The 19,429-nt window shown below is 41.3% G+C and overlaps 1 protein-coding gene across 4 annotated transcripts in view; it reads left to right on the forward strand.

The window, feature by feature from the left end:
• Positions 1-19,429, forward strand: part of IKZF2 (IKAROS family zinc finger 2) — a 118,185-nt gene that overhangs the window by 14,849 nt on the left and 83,907 nt on the right. The window lies entirely within an intron of this gene.

The raw sequence follows: 19,429 nt of genomic DNA on the forward strand, positions 1-19,429 counted from the left end.
TGCTCTTGGTCTAAAATGCTGGAAAGAAGTGTTTGCTTTTTTTCTCACTTTTAAAGTGCTTCATTCATTTAATGTCATTAGCGCTATTGTTACTTAAATTTACCTTCTGACTGGTAACCATTAAATATTTATAGAGAAATCAATAGTAGTGAGATTTTTGCTCAAGTAAATATATATCACATATGTACTCAAAACCAAAGCAAACTGCAGTGCATTCCAGGAAATAATCTATAGTGCTGCTCTGTAATGTTCTTCATCTTTATGTCAGGATGTTTTATCTGTGTCCCAGCTCACCTATTCCTGCCCCAGAACTCTGCCTGTTCTTTTGAACAGCCTAGAACAATGGAGCCTTAGGAAAAGAGTAGAAGATGCATTTTCACAATAGGAGTGTGAATGATAATTGCCATATGATTATCCAAGGTCCCTTAATTGGATGCAGGGAGATCCTTAGGTTTGATGCTATGTCTGGTGGACAGTGCCCCAGCCAGAGACTGCTGTATTGGAAGAAGAGAATGGAACTGGCTGGAGGCAAAGCCAGCCCTTCCCAGCATTTGGAAAGGGAAAAGTATTTTTGAGAGAAGGTTGTGATGTGGCAACAGAAGATGATGGATTAAAACCATTTAAAACCAATGCCTAATAATTAAAAAAAAAAAAAAAAAGTAAGACTGGGCTTAAAATGGCTTTGGAACCAGGCTTAAGTTCTTTGGAGGGGAATAGTCAAAGATGTGATATAGACAACACAGCCAGTGTGCACAGGGCAGTTTATTCTCCATATTGGGTCTCTGCAGCATTTTCTTGTGCAGCTATAAATGGAATACATCTTTGTAGACCATCCAAGAGATGACCTTAATCAATTGTTCTGGCCAGGTGTTTTGGAAGGGGGAAAACTTTCTTATGAGTCAGTGGTGAAATTTCAATTTATAATTATGACTGTAGTTTATAATAATAATTCTAATTATATATATAAACAGTTTAACCTACTACAATGTAAAATGGTAACATTTGCTGAGCTTTGGCTGCTTTCAGATGGTGAAAATGTGCTGGTGGTTGTTGGCTGGATTTCAGAAATATTTGTCAAAATTTTGTGTGCTATGTGAACAACAAAATTTTGTGTGGATTAAGCAATTATTAATTCTCTCCCATTATCCGTCAGATAAAACTACAACTAGCTCATTAACCAAAATTAATTGTAAATAAAGCCGATCTGTTGTTGAGGAAACTAGTTAGAATGGTAATTGGGTAATGATGATGCATTTAATTTCAAACTGCAGATTTAAAAGCTACTCCTTTTGGCAGTGATAGAGCAAGGTGTTCTGAAATGAAGCCTGGTGCTTGTCACTGTCATTGTTCTCTTAATTGATGCCACCAGGACTGCCTGTGTTTTGAATCTAATTAGTGTCCCCTGCAGAGCACTTGGAAATGTCCTGATTCTGCTCACACTGAAGCCAGTGGTTAAACTATTTTGTGACCTCTGTGGGCAGGAGGTAACACAGGAGGCAGTGTGGAAGTGCTGGTGTAGGACATTGTGCCCTGCTGGCTTTCCTCCTGCAGCAGCACGTCCTCATGCCTGAGCTCTGGGAATAGAGGCTGTGATTTGGGATTTGCTACTGGTTTTCCATGGAGATAGATCTGGAGTTTCAGGCCAACAAAACTGAATTGTGACTCAACGTTTAAAAAATGATTTAGTGAGTAATTTTCTATGCAGTTTCATTTCAGTATCTTTTGCCCCAAGGATTATTTACTGTAGAGTAACTTCCGGCGTGTTTTTGCTGCTATTTGTAATGTTGAATTGTAATAAGAAAGGACTTGTTTAAATAGCATAATGTTTTTATCCCAAATTGCCCGGTTCTAATGGTAAAATTGGCTTCACAAGTAAAATCAACAGTTGTATCTGCTAGCCTACGTGCGCAATTTCTTCATTATTTTTTACTCTGTTTTCAGAATGTATTAAATGCTACTGTGTGATGAGCACAGTGTGTTTGATTTTAGCCAACTGCCACTTCAATCATTAACAAATGATCATTGGGTACAGAATATGTCATTCAGGAGGGCCTCCATGTTGATCAGAGGGATGGAGCACCACTGCTATGAGGAGAGGCTGAGAGAATTGGGATTGTTCAGCACAGAGAAGAGAAGGCTTTGGGATGACCTAATTGTGACAAGAAAAATGGAGAGAGACTATTTACAAGGCTCTGGAATGACAAGACAAGGGGGAATGGCTTCCCAGTGCCAGAAAGCTGGGTTAGATTGACCATTAGGAACAAATTTCTGACTGTGTGGGTGGTGATGCTCTGGTGGAGGTTGTCCAGACCAGCTGTGACTGACCCTGGATCCCTGGCAGTGTCCAAGGCCAGGTTGGACAGGGCTCGGAGAAGCCTGGGATAGTGGAAGGTGTCCCTGCCCATGGAAGGGGGTGGGATGAGATGGGTTTTTAAGGTCTCTTCTGACCCAAACCTGTCTCTTATTCTCCTTGTCCTATCATTTGTAATCACTCTACTGATTTATTTTTTTCCTTCTGACTTGGTTTAGGGGGAATTACAGAACTAAAGCATTGACTTAATCTTTAATGTTCCTACTTACCAGACTTGAAGAGACTATAGAATAAATACATTCTACCTGTTTTATTTTTAACTTTTTCTTGGTGAGGTTTTTTTCTCTTTTGTGCTTCCTGGTCCATGGGGAGAAAAACCCTTCAAGCATGTTTTAGTTACATCACTAATATTAGAACTGAGTAATCGGGTGGCTTTGGCAGCAGTCTCGTTTATAAATTGTTGGTGAGCAGATGGCTCACCAAGTTGGCATGCCAGCTCCAAACTTTCACAATCATGAGTCAAGTTTTAAATCCCAAGATTGCCTTACATTTATTAAACAAACACACATTAAAAATAAAAAAAATCCTCATGGTATGTAACTCTCGATGGGTCTTCTCATTCCTGAGCTGTGTTTTGCAATGAAGCATGGCTTTTCAGCAGTCTCTGGCTTTGGGAATGCCTTTTTTTTCTTAAATAAATGAAAGGGGAGACTTTTTTAGTCACATATCTGACAATCTTGCTGCTAAGAAAAACCAATAAATGACAGTGTAAGGGACATAAAAGTGAGACTTGTCAGTTCTGGCTAATGTCAAACAGTTCAATGATTGCGTTCATTCACAAATGAACTTATAACAACTTTTGGGTTGTATGCACAAATATTTTTTAGGAATAATTTGCTGGTATTTGTTATCCTGGACATGCAGTTCTATGCCAATTTGTTTGTTTTCTGAGTGCAGGGCTGAAGTCATTAGGCAGCATGGAGTACAAATGTTGCATTTTGAAATGCAAGAGTGAATATTTTCTGTAAGCAAAATGTAGCAATAAGGAAACTGGGCCGAGCAAGAGTGCTCAGACATTCTCCCTGTGAGCGCAGTGAAGTTCCAAAAGGGTCAGATCTTGATCCACTTGAGAATTTGGACTAATATTACTGGAAGGATTTCTGCTTTTTTCTTTTACTTTTTCCTTTTCAAGCTATTCCTTTAAGTAAAATTAATATGCTATATGTGGGTTATAATGCATTGTGGGACCTGTTATGGAATGATAATTAGACCTTATTTCTAAATGATTCCACACAAAGTGTGCTGTTGTAGATGCTAAACAACTGTGTTTCATCCATAATCATGTAATTGGTGTGTGCAGCTAATTAGTGTGTGTTCAGTTTAGGCCCAGATTTTTTGGAAATGTCTCCTGTTCTGGTCCTGATTTAGCAAAGCTCTTAAACAGATGATTAACTTCCATTGGCTTTAATAGGACTTAAGCACATTCTTAATCAGGGCCATTGTGTCAAATCATGTCTCTTGGTGACAATCAGAACAACCTGCCAGAGCTGTCGTAAAAATATCTGTAGGTCCTTCTTAAATTTAGATTAATCATTTCTTTAATTCTTGGAGCATTTTGTTTCAGAATCTGAAACTCTGTGTAGGTACTTTTTTCTCTCTCTCTTTTTAAGCAAATGGTTATTGTCACAATCTAATTGTACGTGTAAAGTTTAAAGATTTTAACTAGCTTGGCAGGCTGTTTACATCAAATCTGTTCAATACACCTTTGAGATGGAGAAGAAGAAAATAGGCATCTGAGAGTGCCTCACTGGAATATAAATGTCAGTGCTGATAGATATCTATGATAGAAAATTTGTGTGGGAGTAATAATTTAGTAATAAAATAGGTCAAATTAATTTTTACGCTGAAGGGGATACCTTACAATAACCATTTTGTAATTTTATGTTTGACAGTTTGCTCTGCATTATGTGGATAGGTGGAGCTGAGATAATGTAATCCATTTCCAGTTGTAAACAAGATTGCTTTAAGAGCTGCAGTAGTAAGATGCATGTTGGCTGACTTTAAGCTGAAAGGTAATTGCCTCTGAATATTAATGTGCATGTGGGGATTTTGATTTTAATTCTGGGATTTCATATTTGCCCTATAGCAGCTCTGAAGAGGCCCTTGTTTTCCCAAACCCCACTTTGCTGCTAATTGAAGCTGATGGCAAGTGTTGAATTTTGGGTCCTTTGCTTCTATTTTATGTGGCCTGTGTTCCTTGGAAAAGGCTGCTTGCTTTGGCTGTTTTTTTTGGTTTTGTTTTTTTTTTTGTTAACCACCTTTCAAGTTGAGGATTTTTGGAGATGCTCTTGTCCTACAGCAGCTATGAGTAGTTCCTGGGATGGAGGAGGAGAAGGGGAGAAGTTGCAGCACTAACTAAATTGGAGCCTCTTAGAGAAATGAGAGTCAAGGTGCTGATCCATGTGCTCTGTAGCTGGCAGGCTTTCTCATGAATAATTTAAGACCTATCCAAAGCCCACTGCCCTCTGTGGGAGATGCTAATTCCACACACTTGTGGAGCAGACCCCTATCATGGGGGCAAGCTGTAGGTAGTGACAAGCATAGTCTGGGAGAACATCAACTGGCTGTGTTTGTATCTGAAACTGTTTTAGGCATGGAAGGCTACAGCCAGATTACAAGCAAGCTGTACCTCAGCTTTCCATTTCAATTCCAGCCCTTGGATTGTACAAGCTGTTCCATTACCACTGCTTACAGCAAGGGCCAGCACTGGGAACAGCAGGATTGGTGTTGAGCAGGGTGTAACTGCAGCTCTGCTCTGGAGCAATCTGCAGCTGAGCAGTGCTGCAGGAGCTTGGAAATCTGTTGTGTGCAGGGTTTTAACCTGCACATGTTTTAACTGCACCGGGTGTGTGGGCTGTCATTAGTTAGGACTGTTTAAAGGTGTTATAACTGGCAGGTGCCCCAGATGCCCTTCTAGCTGAGATAGCTATTCCTGAGACAAGCAATCAGAGCAGAGTTCAGCATTCCTTGTTCTCTGTGGCAGTGCCAGCATTTTCTTCTGAAAAAGAAAAGCCAAATAACAAAAAAGGGTATTTTTAGCTTGGATCGATTTGCTGATCCAGTTTAGTGCACGGTCTCACACAGTGAGAGGGTGGTGTCTGAGCAGGGATGGGAGCTCCTAGCTCTTTTTCTGTTTCTGCAGAGGCAAAGGCACTCTGAGCTGTGCTGATACCTTGCACAGGTCATCAGCTGTGTGGTCAACAAGGCAGGCAGCTGGCTTTTCTGCTGCCTCTGACCCAGTGCAAAGGATGGCTGCCTCTGGCAGAGGGACGGGGCCAGCAGCTCAGAGGTGCTAGGTTCACAGCCAGCCCTTTATCTCACAGCTCACATTTGGACTGTAACCTCATATAACACCTTTAGTTAAACACTGGTGGTGGCATGAGTGGGAACCACTGAACAGAGGCAGACTTTAATCTTCCATACTCCTGCACCTTGCACAAACTTTGGGGTATTGAGCTTTTTGGTTCAGAATGGTTTTTAAATTTCCGTAGTGCCCCGTCTTGAGTGATTCGGTCTGACACTTCCTGAAGTTAAGGGGAGTCTTGGTGGTATTTCAGTCATTTTTGCAACATGATGCTGCTGGTAGCAAAGCTGTTCTATGGATGCCTTTGCTAAAAAATTACTTAGCTACAGAAACATTTGACTGTAGGCTGGTAAGCAGAAAAAGTGAGGGTGTGTGGGTTTGTGAATGTATGTTGCCCATTAAGGAGTCTCACTCAATGCTGGGTGCTTCATTGCAATGAGAAAAATAACATAAAAGGATTCTAATAGCTAATTAACTTGTTCACTAATGGATCAGGCACTGTCTTAAGGGCAGTAGTTTAAAAGAGCCCGTTTAATGAAAGTTGACTGGAGGTATGTCCTGTGGCTATTACAAACTTTGTTTTATAATAGCATGTATTTTTCAGCAGCTCCTTGCCATGCTGTAGTGTGGTTGGAGTGGGAGAAATTGGAAAACTGACCATTTCCCGGCAGATAGCGATAAGTTTCTACTCAGTCAGAATGCTCTATACACTGTGATAGGTTTATAATTATTATCCTAAGATTGATGTTTTTGGAGGGGAGTGTAAATTTGTGCAGCAGTAATCCATTAAGAAATCAATAATCATTCCATCCTGAAATGCAGTTTCTCTGCAACATTATAAATACACACCAAAGGTTTGAAACTCTGCCGGTTTCCCCTTCTCCACCCCCTCCTCCTGCTTCCCTGAATTCCAAGTTCAATGCCCGTTGTTGTGCTGGAGAAGCAGTTCCGTGATGGGACTCTTCTGTCAGGAAAAACGAGGCTGATGGTATTAGCAGGATCCTGAGAGCCAGTAACAATTTTTAGTGTAAACTTTGCTTTCCCACCGAAAGTACCCTTTTTATCTTGGGGAAATTCTCCCTCTCCTCTGCCAGGGTTTCATCCCTGCTAAATGGGGATGGTGAAGATTCATGCCTTGTTCCTCTGCAGAGAACAGTGGAGAGGAAGTATTATAGAAGTGCAAAGTCGTTGTATGTGTACATTTCCTTTTCCTCGTTCAGACTTGGTTCTTCATGTAACAGTTCAGAGGTTTGGCTATCAGAGACCCAGCACATCCTGCAGGACTTCCCTTTTTGCTCTGAATTCTCCCTAGCTGGGCAAACACATTTTTGAATTGCTGCTGTAAGTTATCCCTTGATGCAGAGAGCTGGAAACATACTTTATCTAGGAGTGAGGGTGATTATAAATGATAAATAGTAGCTGAGTGAGGAAGAGTGGGAGTATTATTTATGTTTCTTTGTGGAAGAATAAATGATATGGGGTGAGGTGCTGGGTCAGCCTGGTTTTGATCTTGCAAGGAAAATTGTGGATGGAGCAGGGAGGTGCTATTGCTGGAGCAAGAGCCACAAAACATGGAGTATGTCTAATATCACATTTCCATGTCTTTTACTTTTATTATTCCTCTACTTTCTTTTTGCTAGAGCTGGTTGAAAAATCGTTTCTAATTTAAAAAATCTCGTTTTCCCATCTCAGTTTAAATTACTATTATTTTTAGCCAGCTCTGCTGTTGGTTGAAAAAAGGGGCATTTGTTAATGACAGAGTTGTTTTTTTACACCCATCATAGTTGTTTAGGCCTAAATTCCCTCTTCCTCATTTACCCCCCCAAAAAAGCATGCTTGGCTTGGTATGGGTAACTCAGATATGCCTTTTCCTCCTCTGGTAACATTGTCATCCAGCTCATGGGTGGTCACCAGCCTCTCCAGCCTTGAGAGGGAGAAGAAACAGTATTTATTCATCACATCTTTGCTTTTGAGATGTGAGAATCTCAGGTTATGTCCAGAGGTCTGACAAGTGTAAAGTGTGAGTTTTGGCTGTAATTTGGTACATGTGTGCCTTGGCTTGTTTGGCAATACCCACATGGGTAGAGTCATACGTGTGTTTTAGTGTTTGCCAACAGGGAGTGTGGGTGAGCTGGTGGTGAACAAAACTGGAAACTGAGAAGCCAAGCACGGAATCTCATCTCTGTAAGTTGGTCTAGAATAATCCAAGGCTATTGCCATGGTAAATTCTCTCACCGTGATCCAGTATGGAAGGAGCTTTCACACGTGGCTTGACTGTGGGGACACCTGCCCTTCACTGGTTCTCAATGGGAAGTGCTAAGTTGGATGCTAATAGGAAAAGACCCAGATGCCAGCAAAAGAAAGATCTTGTCAATTGTGTTCAGTAGATTTTTATTCAGCATTGACTTCTTGTCTGGTGAATTTGAGGTTTTGTTCTGTAAGGCCATGAACCCTATACTGGGTACTTTCAATAAAGAATAGTTCTTCATTTACCTAAAACTGTCCCTCTTGCTTAGATGCTGGTAGCATATGAGTTTAGCAAGGACTGACACTTTATGGGTTTTGACTCTTCTTATTTCAATACCTTGTAACTGGCTTCACTTCTTTGGTCTTCATACTGATAACTGCTTTTATACAGCACTAACGCTTAATTTTGAAAATCTCTTTTATTTTCCTCTTTTCCATCAGCTTATGATACAGAAGCAGCAGTTGATTGACAGCTCACTTTTTTCCTGCAATGGTTTGCTGAAGAGTTCATGCCAATGACACGTGGCTTTTCAGCGAAATAGGAAGACTTTATCACATATTTTTGTTTTACCCATTACCTTTTTTTTCCAGTGGTTTGCAGAACAGTGAGTGCTAAAAGCCCAGTATCAGCTCACAGGATGCCGAGTTTAACAGATAGGGCTTTATTAGCTCTCGGTTGCATTTGTCTTTACTTCACAAGTCTCTATTTAGAATTACCTGTAAGTGGTTATTTTCCAGTGCGGTTTTCAAAGACAAACCACTTTTTTTCTTATTGTTGTTGCTGCTGTCTTCTTTAACTGCTAAAAGCTCATCACCATGTATATAACTCTTATATGTCCACTGATAGCTTGAGTGGCAAGTTACAGAAAGTGGTGTAAATGGCTTTTTGGAAAAAAAATTCTTCAAAGAGAAATATTTAACAAACCAAACAATTAAGAGATGCCATCTCAATCAATAAGTTAGAGTTAATTGGCTGTATACAAAGCATTTTTAAACAACTTCCCTGAAGAGTCTGTGTATTGAGCTTAGAGTGCCTTTCTAGTGAGGCTATTTTCAAAGGCTGGTTTCTTCTAAAAAAGTGCTCATTTTCAATTTTTTTTTCTAATTTCCTGACTGAATGACATCTTGCATATGGGTCCCATTGAGTGAATATAAGAGTATTTAATAACAGCTTTTCATTTCTTTCTTTGTGTGTGTGTGCCTCCCTAGGAATATCCCATGTTCTAGTGACTGCAAACTGCTGGTCTAAGAAACAGTCAGCAGCAGCTCTCAGCCTGTGGGCAGTAACAGCACTTCAAATGTGCTGCATTCAGGCGCCTTGTTACCTCATTTTTCTGTTTCTGTTAACTTTATCAAGTCTCCCAAGTACAAGTCATTGACCACAAGCCATGTGTTGGGACCAACGGTCTTAAACTGATAGTTCAACCTCATGCTTGTAGAGGTGTCATAAACCCTGTTGGAATTAAAAGGAAAAAAGAACTCGAAACCCTCTTATTAGTACCCTTAGGTTATGGATACATTTCCAAAAGGAAATTTTTTTGCCAAGCCTGCAAAACCCTCTTCAGTGACGGACAGGCATCATTCTCTAAACCTTCAGAGAACCTTCTTCAGGTGGAAAAAGAGCTTCCTGTCTCTTAGCAATAGCCACCTGTCTCTTTGGAATGCCTTCCTCGGGATGTTGTAGGCCTGACTTTTAGAGATGGCAGAGATTGCTGGACCATGTCCGAGGGGATCAGGAATTCACGCTGTTGGACGTTGGAAGAGTTGGTCCAAGTGGCTCGGTCAGTGAGACAGCAACCAAGCCTGCTGAAATGCCTGTCTGCTATCTACGAGTTCGTTTCACCAGACCAGTGTTTCTTGCTTTGTGGGTTGTGTAGAGCTGTTAAATGTATTTAATGAAGCTCCCTCCCTATTTTTTTTTTCCTTGACCCAAATGTCACCTGTAAAAGTCAAGGTAAATGGTAAGAAAGGAAGAAATTGCTAGCATGAAATTTGGAGAAATAAGTAGTTCAAAGCAAAATACTTTCTTAATGCTTTTCCTGGAAATCGTTCTTCCCTTTTGACCCACAAAAGGTCCTCACTGTGACTTGTAAGCTAAAGGACTGTGATTCTGGGTAATAGTTCTCCAATAATTTGAGCAGTGCTGCATTCAGATGAAGAAATGTTAACAGGTCTTGTTCAGGCAGATTCTCCCTTGTGCGGTTGGGTAAAGGAGTGGGGAGTACATCATTGAGTAGGTATATCTTCCATTCAGCAGGAGCTGCACATGATGGGATTATTAGTATTTCTAAACTAAAGCCCCTGACAGATCCTTGGATGCTTAAAGCTGTTGTGATGCTTTACCAGATGGTTCAGAAACTCAGACTGGAATATCTCATTGGCTGGTGCTAAACAATGACATTTCAAACCCACACGTTTGTTTGGATTTTAATTTTCAGGAGGATTAAAGCTTTTTGGGATATGGGCTGTCTCTTTCCATATATATGCTCAGCACCTTATGTAGTTTAGATGCTTTTGCAGTGCCTTTATAATTCATCATATTACAGAATATTTGGAACTGTTGCACATTTTTAGCCATGTGGTCCAGCAAAGTGCAGACAGGGATAAGTGTGCAAGTTGTTTAATGCAATGAGTGTGATGACTGCGACTGCTTTGTCTCGTGTCTGGTAATTGTGTGAGCAGGTGATTATGCTGAAATGTGCCACTTTGGGTTCTGTATCCCTCTGTTCTTTTCACTTCTCAAATCTTGTCTTTGAAGCCTCAGTTCTGTAAATACTAATGTGTTTGCATAACTTGTATTCAGTGCAGTGTTGATGCTTATTCCTCTTAGAGGTTGAACTGTTCAGTCCTGACTCTACTAAATACATTGAATGAGACCCCGCTGCTCTTGGGGAGAAGATCAAAGGAAACTGGTTGGGTTTTATTCCCTTTCAGTTCCATGACATTTTGAAAACTGGATGGAGTGTCCCTCTGGCAAAATCTAAACAATTTTTACGGCCTTCCAAATTAGGCACTCCTCCCTGGCTGCCAACATGTCTGTCCTGGTTAAAACTATGATCTTTCTGCTACTTCAGAACTGCCTTGGAGCGGGAATGGAAGTATTACTATGAAATTCCCTTCTTAATTCCTTAGGGCAAAGATTGCTGTTTTGTTGTGTGCAGATAGTACTGGGTAGAGGTAGGCTACTATGTGAAAATGTGCACAGATCATTTTGGGATCAGGGAAAAGATTTGAGATAAGTGTTTGAGGAATGGAGAACTCGTTTGTAATGCCTGTTTAAACAACAGTGTTGATGTACATTCTAGAGAGCAGTGAACCAGGATGCTTTGTTGACAAGTCTGGGAGGTTTGGCCTTTTTTTTTTGTCCCTCTCTTACCCCTGACAGCTCAATTAAGAGAATACCATCAGTGGGAAAAGAGTTCAGTTACGTTGAGAAGAAAAAGGACATTTGACATAATTATTTTTGTGTTGGACTGGTATGTTCTATCCCACTATTCTCCATGTGATTCATTCTATTTGTGCATGATTGTTGCACAGTATTAAATAGTGTGGTTTTGGTTTGGTTTTTTTTTCTGTTGAACAAGTATTCCCTTAGCTTGTCTCAAAAAGCTGACACATGTTCATTCTTCAGTCGGGGAGTTCTGCATCTGTCGACACTTCAGACATAATCAGTTTAGATTTCAGCAGCTGATTAGTGCTCACCTCTAACCAAACTCAGAAGCTGTTGCTCCAAATGGTAACAAATAATATCCTAATTAGTCCTCTGCATAATGATAGCAGGGGCCGTAGCTGAAAGCTACTGCTCTCGGAGGCCTTGCTGTTCTAGTCCACTGGCCTTACAGACTGTTGGATCAGCATTTATGCTGAGCTTTTCTTCCCCCACCTTAAAATGCCTTGCAGAGCAATTAATTACGCACCTGAAGATAGGCATTAGGCACGCAACAGTATTCCACACACAGCTATGAAGGTTTCATTAGAGGCAGGTAATTGGTGTGCGATTATGAAAGCAGGAGCAGGAATGCTGGGCAGCACTCCAGGATTATCCTGTAGCGCCCGGAGCCGGTGCGTGTCCCTGCGAAGCTGTTTGACCCGGCCGGCTGATGCAGCTCACGCTGCCGTAAATACTGCCTCGAACAGGAGCCCGCAGCTGCAGGGGCGAGGACAGCGCGGAGAGCGGCTCCTCTCCACTCCAGTGCCTGGCCGCTTGTGGCAGCACCAACTTTTAGCAGGAAGTTTTATATGGGTTTATGCTTTTCTGAGTCTGATTAGCTAGTTAGCAAAACATGCCCGTCCCTGTCCATTAAACTCTGTGTACTTCCTCTTAGCTAACGCTTATTTTGCACAAGCCTGGGGATTTTTTAAAAAATAAATCTGTGTCTACAGAGGCGTAATTTAATAAGTACCGCTCACCGGGATGGTACAGTAGCCACTGGCATCTCTCAGAACAAAAGTCATGTGAGCAACTATAGCTGGATTAGTGTGACCTCAATAGTACAGAGAATTGAGGAAAGAAAAGAGAGAGGATGAGGGGGAAAATGCCTTAAGATGCCTTCAGGAAGCTGTGCAACTAAAGTTGTCCGAAGGCAGGCTGAGCCAGCTGAATACCAGAGTACATAAATATCCGTTAGTTTAAAAAGGAAGTTTTAAAATGTCAATTGGATTTTCAGGTTTGATTCAGTAACTTTTTTAAACCCTGCTTAACTTTGAAATTGAGAGGGTCTATTTTAAAACGTAAATCAACAGTAACAGAAAAATCATTTAAATAACAGCAAAAGTGCTGCTTAAATATTTGCTGCTGAAATGTTACAGTGTCTAGCTACTAAAATTGGGAATGTCACAAAATCAGCACCTAAAATCAGAGCTTGTTGCCGAAAGTGCTTTATTACTGTAGCTGTTGCTTTTTCTGTTGGTATGGGGATATTTTCTTCAGTTTATTCAGAGTTCAGTCAAAGTGGGTAAGGCGGCTAGTAGGTGGAAAAGCAGAAAGATTTGTTCTCCTCTGCAAGCTGGTGAATAAAAACTGGTTTGAGAGGTTGAGGCCAATTCCATTTTGCATTCAGGATGAGGTTGACATGAGTGATGAATTTAAAAATCACTTAGAAAATGAAGCTGTTAATTATCTTTAATGTATTAACATGTAAAACAAATGTGTGAATAAATGAATGTTAAGCTTTTTAAATAAGTGCACAGTCTATCCCCTGAGGTAATAAAAAGTGCCTAATCCACTATAAAGCTTTCATTTATTTGCAAAATCACTGGTCTCTGTGGCTAATAGTTTTTGTTTAGAAAACAGCTGAGAAGTCCAAATACAAATTAAGCTACAGTATTTAAACTGAAGTTTCCTGGTTGCTTTATTAAACTCCAACTTTAAAAGATGATTTCATCGCTTTGAGTATGAATTGATTCACCATGTCTTCTTTTATAAAATATATTTATCTTGGAAGCGGGGACTAGAGTATACCTAATCTATCTGCATTTTGGTGCTGTAGCTGGTATGCTTTCCTGAGAAAGTTGTTAGCTTAACTAAGATAGAAATTGATACAGCTTTTTTTAAGTGCATGAGAGTGTCTAAATGAAAGATTGTGGAAGTATGTAAAAGATGGGACTCATCAGGCTACAAGGAGGTGGCAAGTTCCTTCAGTCCCGAACCAGATTTGTTTCAAATATTCATTAAGGAATTGCCATTAAAAATGAGGAGGTACTTATGACTCTTTCACGTCAAATGGCAATATTAGTGTGAAAAAAGCAGAAAATTGTAGAGGAAGAGTTGTCACATTTGGGCTGGAACACTGAAAACGAGATGAAATGTGGGAGTGTGTGGTGCAGGGTTGGAGGCCAGGGACTGAATTTCCACTGTAACCTGCATGCCTGGAAATGACAGAGGAGGAATAGGCTGGGTTTGGGTGATGTGAGATTTCTCTCGGGCAGCAGCATGATAAAGTTAGCAAAAAAGGCACGTGCTATGACGTGCTCTTGCAGGTGAAGTGTTTCCAGTGGAGAAGGGAAACATTGATGCTGTTCCACCAGCCTGAGCAGCAGGGTGGCTTGGCCCACGCAGAGGTATGTGCTTCAGCCACCAGACATCTTCTGTTTCAAGAGCTCCCTTTTCATACGAGTCTGGGAATCTCTCCTCTCTGTCAGGAAATGAAGGTCTGTTCTGCCATGTCCAGTCCACCTGGTAAAGCAAACCTTTTGAAAGGCCATGGGATCAGGCCCATTGAGCAGTACAGGAAGGGGTAAATACCAGGCAGGGTGGCAAGTTATTTAAACTTAGAAAATTGTCACGAGAAGCAGCAGACTAGGAATGAGGCAGAGTTACCCTTTTGCTTGTGCCAGAATGTGGGCAGCAGTCTGACACATTTCTGAATGGGATCATATGGCACCATGGCCTGACAGCAGAGGGCTGAGAGTCACGTAGGGCAACGAGGCACCTTTTACCTCTGTAGGGGTCACCAATTGTGTGCCTGTCTGAGCCCTAGGCAACACCTTCCTCATCTTATCCAATTCTCACTCCAAGGCTGGTGGCAGCCCCTCTCTACCCTGAAGTCCAAGCCAAGGCCTGCAGAGGCTGTACACATAGACCAGCACACCCTTTCCATGGATCACAGTGTGGTTGTGCAGCAGCAGAAATGTCTTTTCCATGTTCTTTTCGTGACTTTGTGCAACTTGAGTTTGCTACGTTGTTGACTGGCATGAGCTTCAGTAGGAAAACCAAAATTTTCCTTGGCAAGACATGTGCTAGGTCTATAGCAAGAAAGCAGTTGGTTACAGGAGGTCCTGGGATACATGAAAGTATCGTTATGAGCTCCCTTTAGTTGGATGAGCTGTTCTGTATTTTACTACAGAGCTGGGGTAGCTTGGAATTGGTGAGGACTAAAAGTTTGTTCCTCTTTGCATTTGCTGTGCCACAAGGTAGCACAAAAATGAAAGTCTTCTGGCAGTCTGTATTTCAGATGAATGAGTAACAGCAGAAATCAATGCTCAGACTTATGTCTGAACCACTGGAGATTTAACTCTCCCTTGGCTAACTGAAATTCTCATGGCTGTAAGAATTTTGGCTGAACCACACACTATTTTTCATAAAACCTCCAGTAAGTCTTGTGTAAGTAGGCTGGCAAGTTTGCTTTGATTTTTATGGAAGATGCTTGTACAGATCAAAACCCCTCAGCTGGTGCCAGATTTTTGTTTAGCCATTTTCATAAAGTGCCATAAGTATGTATCTAATAAGGGCTTCTGATTTAGAGCATCTGATATTCTTGTTTGCTAACTGCTGGGTTTGGTTTTTTTTTAAATGTTCAATCACTTTTATTTAATATAAAGCTCCATAATAAAACTTGGTTTTGTTTCCTTTCCCATGTGCTTACCATAAGAAGAAAACAAATGCCATTTTTCTGTAATACGGTTGAAATAATGAATTTACTCCGATGATCGAAATTCAGTTTGGTCATTCCTTCACTGTGAATTCTGTCAGACAAACAAGGTCTGCTGCCTAGGTAAAAGATGAGACAAGGGATTAACTGGAGATGGCTACCTGGAATTTTCAGACAGTAGTTAGTAGGAAGAGTAAGTTTTAATGTTTTTCAGATCTGTAAATGTGCCTGTTAATGCCAAAAGAGTCTGGGATATATTTTCAAAATACAGTTCACTAATCCTGCTATTAAATAATGGGATTTATGCATGTACCTCCCATGAGCTGCTTTGAAAACATACCTTTAAGTGTCAACAGTTTTCTGGATGCACATTTAAAACTTACTGAATTCTTTAATTGCTAGGAGTAGGAATTGGCCAATGCTCTCTGCTTTGATCACATCTGAGGTACATACTGAAAGGAGCTACTACAGGAGAATTTTTGGTATAGATGGCCTAGAAAAGCTGTTTTTTTCTAGGAGATGTATTTCTGTAGGAACATCTATCTATAGTGCCGTTCAGGAGAGGCCATTCCAACCACCCTTACCTCAAGTTATCTTGTCTGTCAGACCCAAACAATACAAACCTGTTCATGGATATATGCACTGAATATAATTTGGTGGTTTGGTGGGTTTTTGAGGGCATCAGATTGACCACAGATTAGTACGTGCTCACCTCGAGATGGGTTCTTGGAATGTGATCACTCATTATCTCATGGATAGTGTGACACATGGGAATCAGCCTTTGCAAATTCATTTCCATGTCTACACCTATTTTGGCTGCTGGCTTACTATCACTGCAAGGGCTGCTTGGCAAGAGGAAGTCTGGTTGAAAAATATTGCTGACTTTTTACCTGCTTACTTGGAATGGAAGACTGAACATCACATATCTTTTTTCTTCTTATCAAGGAATTTGTTTCCTGGAGGCAGTCTGAAAAATGGCACCTGGTATCCCTGTGTGCAAACAGACCTCAGTGTAAGGAAGCATCCTGTAAATACCATGTTAGCTATACTGGGAAGACCTGGTGCCTTCAAGATTTTTCTGCAATAAAGCTGGGGGAAAGCAGAACAGTTGAGTTGAGAAAGATGTATTTAAAAGCCAGGAAGCAGAGAAGTGTCTTCCTTGGATCTCTTGGTAGTTCTGTGGAATAATCACTTTGGAAGCAGCTGTGACACATTAGAGGAGCTCTTGATTGCCATTTAGATATGGGATATTTTGAGAGACCAAGGGCTTTCCTAATATTTTGCTCAATGCAGGACATGCTATGAGATGAGGATGGTAAATTTCCTGTTTTTCTTAAACCCTCTCAGTGATCTGTAGCATTTGAGGTTCTTAGCTCAGTGCAAATGAGCAAACTTGGTGGTTTTGTCTGCTTGATGGTGGTGTAATTAGCAAAATTGAGGACATTTTAGGGAAAGGAGGCAGTCTTTGGAATAAGTTTGTTTTTCACTTTCCTGAAAGGAGTATCAGGTGGCCTGTGCTCACTGTCTTTTATTCTTTCTGAGCTCCTGGATGTGGAATTTTTGCTGTTGGCTGGCTTTTCAGCAGCAACTGGTCCAACACAAGCCACTAGATCTAGGAGCTTCAGGAGATTCATCCAGGACTGCCATTTAGTAAGTCTGCTCTAAGCTCAGTTAAAAACTTCAGATTTCTTCTCCAAGTTACATTTGCCTGAGTTAACCAGGCATTGAAACAAATCTGTGTACTTCTGTTCTTCTTTTTACACTGCTGCTTAATTTCTGGACCTTTTAGCCCTGTGAAACAGTTGGCGTGTGAACGATGTCTGTCCCTCCTGTACTGATAAAAAAACTCAAAAAGGTCTCCTCAAAATTGTCTCTTCTGCTGGGAATCAACCTGCCTCCTTCAGTTGTTCTTGATAATGTATAGGGTTTGGTATTTGACATTTCCCTGATTGTTTTTCATTTGATTGTCTCTGGAATAGTAATAATATGCATTTGAGAAGGTGAATTGGGATTTTTACCAGTTCATCACTATTAGCAAATGTCTTGGATCTGATTTTGGAAACACACTAAAAGCAGTGCGGGCAGAAGGGGGCAGGGGAGGATCTGTCCCTCTGTCCCCTCAGGTGAGACCCCACCTGCAGAGCTGCCTCCAGCCCTGGGGGCCCAGCACAGGAAGAACATGGCCCGGTTGAAGCCAGTCCAGAGGAAGCCACTGAGATGATCAGAGAGATGCAGCAGCTCTGCTATGAGGGGAGGCTGGGAGAATTGGGATTGTTCAGACTGGGAAAGGGAAGCTTTAAGCAGACGGAAGGCTGGGAGAATTGGGATTGTTCAGCCTGGAAAAGGGAAGCTTTAAGCAGATCGTTTTGCATCCTTCCAGTTCTGGAAGTGAGCTGACAAGGAAGATGGAGAGAGACTATTTAGTAGGGCCTGGAGTGACATGACAAGGGGGAATGGTTTCAAACTGACAGGGGGCAGGGTTAGATGGGATATTGGGAAGAAATTTTTCCCTGTGAGGGGGATGAGTCCCTGGCACAGGTTGCCCAGAGAAGCTGTGGCTGCCCCATCCCTGGAAGTGTTCCAGGCCAGGCTGCATGGCATTTGGAGCACTCTGGGATAGTGGAAGGGGCACTCTGGCCATGGCAGGGGCTAGGAGCCACATGATCTTTAAGGTTCCTTACAAGACAAGCTGTTCTTTGATTATATGAACATTTATGTCCTTGTTTACCTTGGAGTAATGCTCTCCTCATTCCCCAGGGGTCTGAGGACACTAGCAAGCCCCTTGGGCTGGTACCAGACTTGAGTGTACACCCTAGAGCCTTGTTGAATGAAGCTTTCTAGATGGATTAACCCCATACTTTGCTTCTTTACTGGTTCCCACGTGTGGTGCTGGCATTTCTTAGCCAAATTTCTGCCATGATCCGTGGTTACAAATGGAGGAGCCACATGACCGTAGTCCTGGAGAGGGCAACTCTGTCTCCGTTTCCTTAAGCCCCATGTTAAACTTGGCTGGACTTCCGTCCTGCTCTCCTCTGCAGCTTTTCTATAGCTGTTTTAGTTTCCAGGGCAAACATCTTTACGTAGTCTTGTGACCCTCATCTGGGTTTTTTGCTCTGTCTGGTGTGCTGAGCTGTGGTTTTGAGCACTTGTGCACACTAACCCCCAAGCATGAACAGTTTAGGCGCATATGGCTGTAAACTGATGAAGCTATTTCAAGCCCACATCTATCAAACATCACTTGACATACAATGGCTCTGTTCCTTCACTGATTTAGTCCTCTTTCAATTTAATTTCATTACTTTGCTTTTTAGCAACTGTAAAATGATGTGCAAACGTTATACACTGAAGCATGGTAAGGGGAGAGTGGACCACAACCACGTTTTGGTCTTTCTATACTTCTGTCCACCACATAAATAGGCAAGAAGAGTTTTTATAAGTCAATAACTACCTATATATTTTTAAATAGAGGTTTAAACTGGCTCCTGGAGTCATCTTGTTATTTCATTCCAACCTGAAATATGTTCACTTTTGGCACCCTTTGGCTCCAGCCTTCATCTCTATTTACTGTATAGGCTCCTCCTCAGATCTTCTTCCAAAATGTTTCATCTTAGCTGTTGCTGTCTGGTGCAGAATCTTCTGCTTTTTAGCACTCTGAGTATACAACATCCCATGAAATTCCTTCATGTCACTGCACTACCATCCCTGGGAATTCCAGAGGCTTTGCTAAGCATGACCTCTTCTGCCTCGCTCCAGCTGCCGCAGTCTTAAGCACATTGCTGTCCACATTATGCTAGCCTTTCATTCCTGTGGCATGCAGTTCCCAAAACTTTCCCACCACAGTTCATTTTCTGCATTAGGGCTAACAATATTACCTCTTATCTCTTTACCAGATATAAAGTGATATTAAACTGAAGGCCTTTCTAATAGAATTCACTGGAAATTAAGCCTGTGTTGTTGAAATTTTGGTAGGGGGTCATTTTTGTGACAGCATAATTCTTGTGATAGATGAGAGTTAAGCTCCTTTCTATACAATAGGTTATATTCCTTGTAGAAGTTTGATGTCAATAAAAAAGGTTTTGGGTTTGTTATTCATGGAGATGCACGTTTGTGGCATTCCTTTTCTTTTTTTCTTTTTTT

This window comes from Onychostruthus taczanowskii, unplaced genomic scaffold, assembly GCF_017590055.1.
Source record: "Onychostruthus taczanowskii isolate IOZ18803 unplaced genomic scaffold, ASM1759005v1 scaffold37, whole genome shotgun sequence".
Lineage (NCBI taxonomy): Eukaryota > Metazoa > Chordata > Aves > Passeriformes > Passeridae > Onychostruthus > Onychostruthus taczanowskii.